The following is a 9,900-nucleotide window of genomic DNA, read 5'->3' on the forward strand; positions in this document are numbered from 1 at the left end:
AGACTGAGGCTGGAAAGTCCTGCCTGCCCTGAGTCCATCTGCAAATTATCTTCCTCTGGCTTTGTCCCCTTCACACGCAGGATTTGATCTCCTTCCGTGTTTTTCCCCACTAGGTGCTGATGCAGTTCCAGAGATTGAACTACAATACGACAAGTTCCAAATACGGGGGCAATACAAAACCAAACACAAAACCAAAAAAGCATCTCAACGGAAGAAGCAGGACACAGTCTTCCTGGCCTTAGAGCGGAGAAAGGCAACCCCAGTCCTGGGGCAGGAAGGAGTTCTGGGGCATACAAGTCTTAAGGACTCCCACTTTCAGTGGTTGTTGCTATTCCTGGGAAAGTCCCTGCAACCTCTAAATCTCAGGAGTTCTGAGGGGCTGTCTCTGCTGTTTGCCCAAATTCATTGACTGAAATGGACCCGTGCTCTGAGTAAGGGGGATTTTGGGGTGCCCTCCAGTGGCTAGGGAGAAGGGCTGGCACTTCTCCTTCCTCCCACGTACAGTAGCTGATGACTCTGGGGGATTTCCTAGGTCAGGAACGAATATGAGAGTCTGTGCAAGTTTTCCATTACTGCAGGAAGTAAAAGACCCAAACCACACACATGGGCTCTAAAACAAAACAAGGGCTTTAATCTCCTAACATGCAAATCTATCACGGTACTATTTAAAACAACTAAATGGTGCCCCCTACATAAGGAAATAGATGGGGGGAAGGGGTGTGGAGACAATGGGCACAAGGATGCAGCTGCTGAGGAATCCCTGCAGGGCCACTGGACACTTGCTCAGTCCTGAGGTTGACTGCGGCCAGTTCTTCTCCTTCTTGAGTGCTGCTGACCAGCTAGGACCGGGGCTCCAGCTGGCAGGACAGGGTGTAGCTAAGGACAGAGGGACACCTGTGAGTTGCCCAGGAGCTTCCATTCAAGAGTCCCTGCCAGTGTTTGCCCACAGCTGGAGTCTGGCGCCCCGGCAACAAGGCCTGAGGCTGCCCAGGGAAGGAGGATCCCAGGAGTGGCCAGCAGAAAGAGTCCACCCCGAACCTCACCGACCCAGCTCCTGATGGGCCTCACCTCTCAGCCTCGCTGAGCGGCTCCATAGCCTGGAACCAGGCCCAAAAAGGATCCTCGGGCTCTAGGGTGTAATTCTCGGCAGCCACCTGGAGCAGCATGATGTCCGTAATGACTTGGTATTCCTGAGCAGAGAGAGAAGCACAGGATGTATAGGGAGCCTGGGGGGGGGGGGCGGGGAGCTGCAGGGTCTGGTGAGGGTTGAGCACCGGGACCGGGCACCCATCCCAGGTCCTGGCACACATGGCCATCCTCCTCCCTGCAGATTCATCCGGTCTCCACCTGTTCTCAGAGATGAGTATCAGTAGCCCCTCCTCCGGGAAGTCCTCCTGGATGCCATGCTCTGTCCCCATCTCCTAACGGGATGGGACTTGCACTGCTTTCTTCTCAAGGGATCCCAGGAAATGTGAGGTGGAGGGGATGGAGCCAAGCAATGTTCTTCCCAGGGACATCTCTGAGGCCCACTCCCTACCCTTCCCTGCGGGAAGCGCCACATATGCTCACCTTATTTCTTTTCTGGTGGTTGATCTCATTCCCCTGGAAAGCAGACAAAGTCCATCAGAATGAGGCCCCTGGTTCTTAGGAGCACTTGATTCCCATCCCTTCTCATGCTGCACCATGGCCAGGACCCGTGAGGGGCCGTGCATACACAGATAGTGGGACTGGGATCTAGGCCAGGCTCTGTGGTCCAGAGAAAGGAGGACATGGGGCAGATGGACTGGCTACAGGTCGGGACCCTGCAGCACCACCCTCTCGGAAGACAGTAGGGGAGGCCGAAGCCTCAGGCAGGAAGGGGCTGCTGCGGCTACTGAGGTGCTTGCTGACGTGGAGGGTCCTGACTTCATTCTCCCCCCACGGGCAAACTCACCGGGGGAGGCTGAGGTCCACTCAGACAGACCTCACGCAGCTTTGCCTTCAGGAAGCTCTGCTGCTTCACCAGTCTTCGGCACCGGGAGCCGTGGCCTAACTGCAGCCTCACCTCGCTCATCCCTGAGATGGGCAACAGCCCCCAGGCTCACAGGGTAGCCGTGAGGCTGTCATGAGGAGAGGTTTGCCGAGTCCTGAGAGCTCAGGGCTCAGTACAGGGGCGTTCTGCTCCCAAACCTCCGGATTCTGGTCCCTCCCCCACAATCCTCAGGCTCACCCACCTCCAGATAGTCCTCCATGGCGGTATCTAACATCACCAGCTCGGTGAGGAAAGTGCCAAGGAAAGGCACGACACCCTGTGTCATGAGGGGGAGGGTTGGGATGAGTCCCTGCTCGCTGGTGTCCACAGGGACCCTCCACTGAAAATGCTCCAGCCTCCTAGCCCACCCCAGGGGCTCACGTGGAGCAGCCTAGGACCCGTAGCAGCCTCCCCCCCACGGGTGTCCTTTCCCCTCCCCCCCCAGAACATCAGACTCCTCCTCATCACCTTCAGGGCCTGCTTTTCAAAAATGCCAGGGAATGGAGCACTAGGTCGGTCCCTCCCCACCCGCAAAACCCATTCTCTATGGACCACTCTGGACCCTCCTCCTGGTCCTTTTGAAATAAGAATTGTAGAAGCTGTGGCCCCAGAAGCCGCAGCTGGAGTGGGAAGGCCCCCCCCTTCCTGATCTTTCCTTTTTGGGAGGCTTCCAGCCCTCAGGGAGGAGCCCTCCTCCTCCTCTGACTTTGGAGGCCCTGGGCCTCAGGCACACTCACCTTCTTCTGCATCCTCTTCTGGGCTCCCCGGAGGGCCATCACCAGGGTGGCAAATCTATTGGATGGTCGCTCCTGCAGGGCCAAGGACAAGTTCCTTGAGACCATCATACCCTCAGGCCACTTGCCCCCACCATCTTGGACTTCAGAACCTAGACATCTGACCTAACTCATACTGATCCTGAGGCCCCATTAGCCAGAAGCAGGCCGTGAGTGATTCCAGAACAACTCACTCCAACATTCACTCCATGTGTGACCTTGAGCTTGCAGCCTGGCCTCCCCAAGCCTGTTTTCTCATCGGGAAACGTGACAACTCCACCTATCTCCCATGGTCTCCTGAGGACTCAGGGTCCTATTACTCTCATCATTGTTGTGGCCCTCAACCCAGCCCAACCCCATCACTGAGCACAGGTCTGTCCTCTGGGCTCTCCAGGTTTGTAGAGGCCCCCACCTGGACCAGCTGTCGACACAGAGAGAGAGGGTGTCTAGGCTAGGGAGTCTGCTTGGACACCACCTGCTTGCCCCCTCGCCGCCAACGGCATCCTCACCTAGGCTGTCGCCACATTCATGACAAAGGCTTCCCCTCCCCAAGGAATGCTTCAGACCATTCCCGACTTCATCCTCGCAGGACCCTGTTCCCTCCCACCCCTCCTCTCTTTCCAGACCTGCACCTTCCAGGCTACCTTGATGAGCAGGTTCCTGCCCTGTGCGGTGTCCTTGCTGCACAGCTTTTGAAAGATCCTCAATGGCTTCCTGAAGAGAGGCAAGGGAGGCAGGATCAATGGACGAATAATGTGGCAGGGTTGAGTGCGAGCGCCTTTTCTTTGAGAACCCCAGAGTGTCAACCTGCCTGGTTGAGGGTTTCTTCTGGGATCCTCTGAGCACTAAGGTCTTTGTAGGACATGGGAGGGAGCTCTCATGTGGCTCGTCCTGGGCCTCCCTTCCCATATTCATTGAGAAACGCTGTTTGGGTCAATTTGGGGTTCAAATGGGCAGAGAACTTAGTGGCTGTCAAGGAAACACGTGAAGAGATTTAATGCAGCTCAGCCACGTGTGGGACATTTGGCAAAACTGATTTCTAAAGTGGGAGGCATGGTGACCTCCTCACCAGGGAGGCTGAGAGACGCACCCACCAGCCCAGGTCCTGTGGTCGGGGTTTGCCGCCTCCCAGAAGGTCCAAGCTGCCTGAGGGGGAAGAGGACAAGCCTCTGGGAGCTCCCTCGTCCATCCTGGTCCCTCCATGGAGAGAGGCCTACTCACCTGGAAACCTTCCCCCACGTGTTCTCGAGGCGGTGAATGGAGACACTCTGCAGAGCCGAGAGGATGGCACGTAAGGACGAGTAGTTCCTCAGGGTTTGACAGGCCTGGGGAGGGAAGAGAATGGGCTGTCACGTGGGGAGCCGGCACCTGATTGGCTCTCAAGCTTCAGTCCCCCTCAGGGGAAAGTGCTCCTGCTGGAGGAAGCCGCTGTCCAGGGACCTGCCGAAGGGCACACGTGAGGCCAAGAGGAGGAGGAAGATTTTACCTCACTCCAAGGAAGGAGCCAGGCAGAAACGGAGCATCCCAGCATGGGGCCATGCAAGGCGAGGTCAGCATGCCCCTGGACGGAAGAGCCTAGGGACTGTACAGTCCCTAGGGCAAAGACCAGGGCCTTCCACCCTGAGACCTGATCAAGGGAAGAGCAGTGCCCGAGACTCAGGAGAGCACCTCGGCTGGGCTTCCCGTTGCATACCTTGGCCACCTTGATCCAGTGCTCCACCACCATGGCCCTGTCCCGGGCTGTCATGCTTGCGTTGCCAAGGCAGGTGGTGATGACACACTTGGCCACACAGTTGAACTGGGCGACAGTGGCCCGGACTGTGGGTGCCAGGTGCTCATTGCCAGGCTTGTTGCGCTTGGACCAGACGGAGCCCAGGCACTGATGGGGCAGCAGCTTCTTGAACAGCTCCTAGAGAACAGGCGGACATTGGTTCACCCAGCCATTTCCCATGCAAGACTCATGTCCTACGTAGGGGTCACAGGTCAGAGCTGGACCTCAGGGAGCTGAGAATCTGGCCTGAGCCTGGTTGGAGACCGTGGATTTCATTCCACTGTTTTTCCCTGAGGGAACCCAGTACACAATGACCCAGGAGCAAACAGAGCAAGGGAAGGAAGGAGGGCATTGGCACCCTGATCATGCTCAGGAACTCCCAGCTCCAGGTGGCACTGCAAGGTGGTCCAACCCAAGGGGGCTTCTTCCCCTCCCCTCCAACAGGTCATCCCCCTGGTCCTTCCCCCCTTTCAGATGCACATTCTCACACGGGAGCTGCAACCACACGTTTTTCCGTCTGCCCTGTCCTCATGGACACATCAGACGCCTAATCAATGCTGAGGGTACTCATCCTCCAAGGCACATGAGTGGGTGACCCATGGACTTGACTGAACACAGGGAGCTGCCCTCCTCCACCCACGGGACCAGGGCCTGCCCATTGGTCTCTCCATTCTGGCTCATTTCTTCTCCCTAGTACCTCCGTATCAGTGCTTATCAGGGTCTCTCGCTACAGTCCGCAGCTGGACAGTGAAAGCTTGGGGCTAAGCACCTTGATGGGTTGACAGGGTTGGGAAGTGGTGGAGCTGAGATTTGGTCCCAGACCATAGGAGTCCACATCAGGGAAAGGCAGGTGTGGGGCAGGTGAGAGCAGAAGGAAGGCCTGCCCCTGGCCCACCCTGAGAGCCCAGCTGCTCACCGCATCCATATACGTGAGCTGCTCTGCCACCAGCCTGGGAGGGAAGTCCAGGAGGTCGGGCTTCTCCTCACCCAGCTGGTTCTTTGGGGTGACACAGCGGTGGCAGGAAGCCTCTGGGGCCGCGGTGGGCTCTGTGGCTGTTGCCTGAGTGAAACTTTCTAGCAAAAAGGGTGGTCCAGCTGACTGCTGCTCAGCACCCGGCACACATGCAGAAGATGGGAGCACGGGTTGCAGTTCTGGAACAGCTGACGGAGGGGAGGCTGGCTCTGACACTGCAGGTGACAGTTGACACAGAGCCGGGGTCGCCTCTAGCTCTATAGGAGGCCCTGTTCCTGGCTCTGCCGCTGGAAGGAGCCCTGGAGCTGGCGCTGGGGCAGGAGACAGAGAAAGGTTCATCCACATCACTGACTTTCCGGATGCCTTTGCAAAACCAGGACAGACCCCATGGCCTTGAAAGGAATACCCAGCCCATGAACCGCATCCCAGTTAGCCTTCCCAGCTTGCCATCCCCCTTACCCTCCACCTCTGCCTCAGTGAGTGCCAGAAGTTCCCGCTGCATCAGGAGAAGGGGGACATGGTTTGTCAGGTCCCAGGCATGCCACTTCAGAACCATGGCCCCATGCACATAGTCCACCTTGATCTCGACACGGTCACAGCCCAGGGACTGATAGATAGCCTGCAAATTCTGGTCAGGCCAGGTACCCAAGATGGGAGACAGGGTGCTGGGGAGAGTCATATGTGGAGCAGAGTCAGAGGCCTGGCCTTGCATTGCACATGCTACTCCCACAGCACCGTTCTTTCTGTATGGGTCCCAGAGGATGGCCCCAGCCCCCTTCCAACCCCTCTCTAGCTGCCCTCGTAGTGGGAGGCCTGGTCCTCCTGAAAACCTGAATGAGTCTGGTTTTTCCACTTCTCCTCTCCTCTACCTGGCCATGGGCCTGGTCTACTCTATCCTCCATGCACACCAGTATCAAGGCTCAGGTTGGAGGCAGATTTGTGAGTGGTCGGCTCAGCACACCCTCGGTTCTTGGCCCCGGTTGGGGTGGTCAGCAGGGAGGGGCAGGCAGAGCAAGTTGGGACCGTCAAAGGGATGGGTGTTTCAGGCACCCACTGAGCCCAGACTGTGCTCTGCCGCCCAGAGGGCCCGGGACCCCCTCCACAGCCTTCTTTGACTCATTTGCTTCTTCACATGAAGCCCCCCAGATGAAGCCCACCCACTGGAAATCAAGAGATCGGTGAGATCCCTGGTTCGGCAAATCCCTCCCCAGCCACCACCCCTGTAGTCCCCCACCCTGCTCTGTGGAGGCAGCCAGCCCTGCTTCTGGACCCAAACCCCTGTCCCAGTTTTACTTGATCATTTCATCTGTCCTATGATCCAGCTCTTGGTGGATCCTTTCAAAGCTAGAGGAGGCTACGAAGATATCACATCTAACAACCATTGGACATGCATGCTTAGGGTGTGCAGAGTGCCTATCTGACCCTCTGACTAGAACTGAGACCCAGACACTGTATCTCCTCTCTCCATTCACATTCCTAGGTGCTTAATATACATTCTTGAATGACTACTTCCCAGCCCGCACTTTCCAAATCCTGAGTGGCCCGTGGGCTGGTCTGCCTGCTCCCAGTGTGCCCCTGAGCTGCTCACACAAAGGACAACTACCAGAACCATCTAGATGGAATCTCAGAAGTCCTTTGCACATAGAGAAACTGCCTGCTTTGCATTTCCTTTCGTCAACCCAGAAGGGCCACCGGCCTGTGAGGGTTGCACTTGAGAGCTTCTTGACCGGAGAGAGAGAACTATTAAGCAAGAAGATGCCCAGCACGTCCAGGAGCCCTTTCTACAGAGCCAAGCACCAGAGTAGCCCGTGCCATGTTTCCTCCCATGATTTCCTACAGTACCTGTATGAGGTTCATCCTCTTAACCACCCCAGTTTTCAGAAGAGGAAAGGGAAGGTCAGAGAGGGGTAGGGCCATTCCCGAGATGTACACCCAGTAGATGGGAGGCTCACCCTGTGCTGTGCATGGGGTGGGCACTCACCGATTGAACTGCTGGCCCAGGACCTGTGTGGCTGAAGTGAACATCTCGTACATGCAGAAGATCGTTGAGGTGGTTGAGATGCTCCCATCTGGGAAGGATGGCACCAGGGACTGTACGAAACGCTCCATTGTGCCTTCTCGGAGCCTCAGCATCGTCTGGGCCTCATCCAGGGACAGGGATGATTCCTTTTCCCACCAGGTAGAGAAGGGGGGTGTGGGGGGCAATGGAGTCAGCTTCAACACCACGAACCACCAGGATGATCAGGGTCTGGTGCTCAGACCAGAGAGTCCCATCCCTTCGGGAACTTGTGCAAGAAAAGGGACTTGAGGGCCCACCCAGAAAAAGGCTCTAGGCTTGAAAGTACAATTGCCTTTAGGGGTGAAATGAGAAAGCATTGGTCACTTCAACACATCTTGTTAGCTGAGCCACCACAGCCTTTCTCTCTCTGAATAGGCTTTATTAAGAACTGTATGCCTTTGAGTCATCAGTCAACATCCCTACTGCAGACAGGAGAAAGCAGAGGCTTAGCATCTCCAACGCTGCTCGAGATCATAGACGTTGGGCCTGAGAACTGTCCAGAGCATGGAATGCATGGCATTTCCCTAGGCTGCTGCGGCCTGCTCTGTTCCTAAGGTGGGGAGAAAGGTTCAGGGGAAATCCACCTTCCTCGGCAGGCCCCAGGGGAGCCGGTTGTTTCTAGTGTGGGTTCTGGCCTTGCCGTGATCATCTGTGGGTCCTGAGATTGGACATCAATCTGGACCTGTTCTCACCCCAGACCAGCATTGGATGCTGTTGTGGGCCGAGGCACCTGCTGCTTGTCAAGGGAGATGGAGTAGCTGAGCCCTTGGAGCAAGCAGCTCCTCAAAGATGGCCTGGATTGAACTCTGAAAAGACAGAGTCCACTACCTGGGCCAGGAGGCATCAGAGGCCTTGCACCCAATCCGTGCTTGAAAGGCTGAATCACGGTGGCAGAAAACCTCCCATACGGAGGTCCAAAAAGACATATGAGGACACAGCTTGTGACCCGGGGGACATACAATGAGTCGATGTGTTCTGAGAGGTGATACGTTACAGAGGAACATATAGAATGGCTTCATCCCACCGTTCCTTTTATGTTCAATCACCCTGTGTGGGGTGAGGATTCATAAGGCCTTGAACACGTTCTCCAAGGACAGTGGAGCTGGGTTCTACACAGGATGGCTGGGGTGAGTCAAGAAAATACTCAAAACAGTAGCAAAATGCAAAGACACTCATGGCTGTGGGAAAAGTCACACAAAACAGAATGAAACAGAATAACCCACGCCCCAAACTGCAAAAAACATGAACACTATTCTCTACCATTCCCACCTATGTGAAGAGTGTCTTCCTACCTTCTCCCACAGCTGGTGGTGGAGGTGTGGATACTGGGATGACTTTGTGGTTGGGCCTGCGGGGCACTCATATAGAAACACCATGGGAGGGCCCCAGGTTTGTCCCCATATTTGTGTGGGGGCCCTGGGTGCATGGAACCCTCTTCCCATTCTCACCTCAGAGCGGCACTGATCCTGGGTGGCCTGGTGCACCTGCCACTTGTCTAGGGCGTTGTAGTTGAAGTCCCAGACCAGCTCTTCGATGACCTCCTGGGTGCAGCTCTGAAAATGCAGTGCCCCATAGACATGGGGTCAAGAGACATTAGTGTCCTCCCGGGACATTGCCACAAGGGGCCACCCGCATTAGAAATCCTGTTCTCCAGTTGAGGCAAAGAGGGGCAGCTGAAAAGACATCGAGCAAGGAGGTAGCCGGATGAAACTCTAGAGCTCGTGATTAACATCGAGGTAGTTGAGCTTGGTCCCCAGTGCTCAGCTTCTCATCCTGCCTGCTATGACCTGGGGTGTGAACATGAAAGATGGGCCAGGCTTCCAACACCTGGCAGCTTCCTTCTGCCCAGGAAGGGTGTGTCCCACATCCTCTGTCCCCTTCTCTACACATAGACAACCAGCCCCCCACCCCAACACACACACAGGGACACACATAATGAGGGGCAAGAGGTGTGGGCCTGCTGAGGTGACATCACAGTTGTTGCCTGCTCTCCAGTGGGCTGCCCTGAGCTGCCTCGTGTTACCTGTTGGTGTCTCCTGCCACATGTCCAGAGGGCTCGGAAAAGCGGGCTGAGCCGACGTCTACAATTATTTGAAAGTCTCTCTCTCTGGGCTTGCCTGGGCCCAGAGACCCTGAAGGGAGGAAGGCAGCAAGAGAACATCCTGTTCTCTCGAACGTCTCCACTCAAGTGAGCTGGAGAGCAGGTTGTCTTTTGAATCTGGGTGCCCGGTTACCAGAGTTCTAAGTTCAGTTGGGGCCTATCACAGAGGAAGTGAGGTCACTCTTTCAAGATTCTAATCCCTGGGACCATGT

The 9,900-nt window shown here is 56.1% G+C and overlaps 2 protein-coding genes across 2 annotated transcripts in view; one reads left to right on the top strand and one right to left on the bottom strand.

The window, feature by feature from the left end:
- Positions 1-497, top strand: part of LOC123803145 (ral-GDS-related protein-like) — a 47,038-nt gene extending 46,541 nt beyond the window's left edge. The window contains exon 7 of the mRNA XM_087860433.1: positions 114-497. The gene's annotated coding sequence lies outside the window, so the exon portion shown is untranslated. The remainder of the gene's footprint in view (positions 1-113) is intronic.
- Positions 498-4,591: 4,094 nt separating this feature from the next.
- LOC123779055 (ral guanine nucleotide dissociation stimulator-like) overlaps positions 4,592-9,900 on the bottom strand; it is a 97,324-nt gene continuing 92,015 nt past the window's right edge. The window contains exons 14-17 of the mRNA XM_087860470.1: positions 9,036-9,140; positions 7,510-7,694; positions 5,988-6,193; positions 4,592-4,693 (exon numbers count right to left, since the gene is read on the bottom strand). The gene's annotated coding sequence lies outside the window, so the exon portion shown is untranslated. The remainder of the gene's footprint in view (positions 4,694-5,987; positions 6,194-7,509; positions 7,695-9,035; positions 9,141-9,900) is intronic.

Source organism: Ursus americanus, unplaced genomic scaffold (genome assembly GCF_024610735.1).
Source record: "Ursus americanus isolate L20-20 unplaced genomic scaffold, mUrsAme1.1.p SCAF_65, whole genome shotgun sequence".
In the NCBI taxonomy this organism is placed as follows: domain Eukaryota; kingdom Metazoa; phylum Chordata; class Mammalia; order Carnivora; family Ursidae; genus Ursus; species Ursus americanus.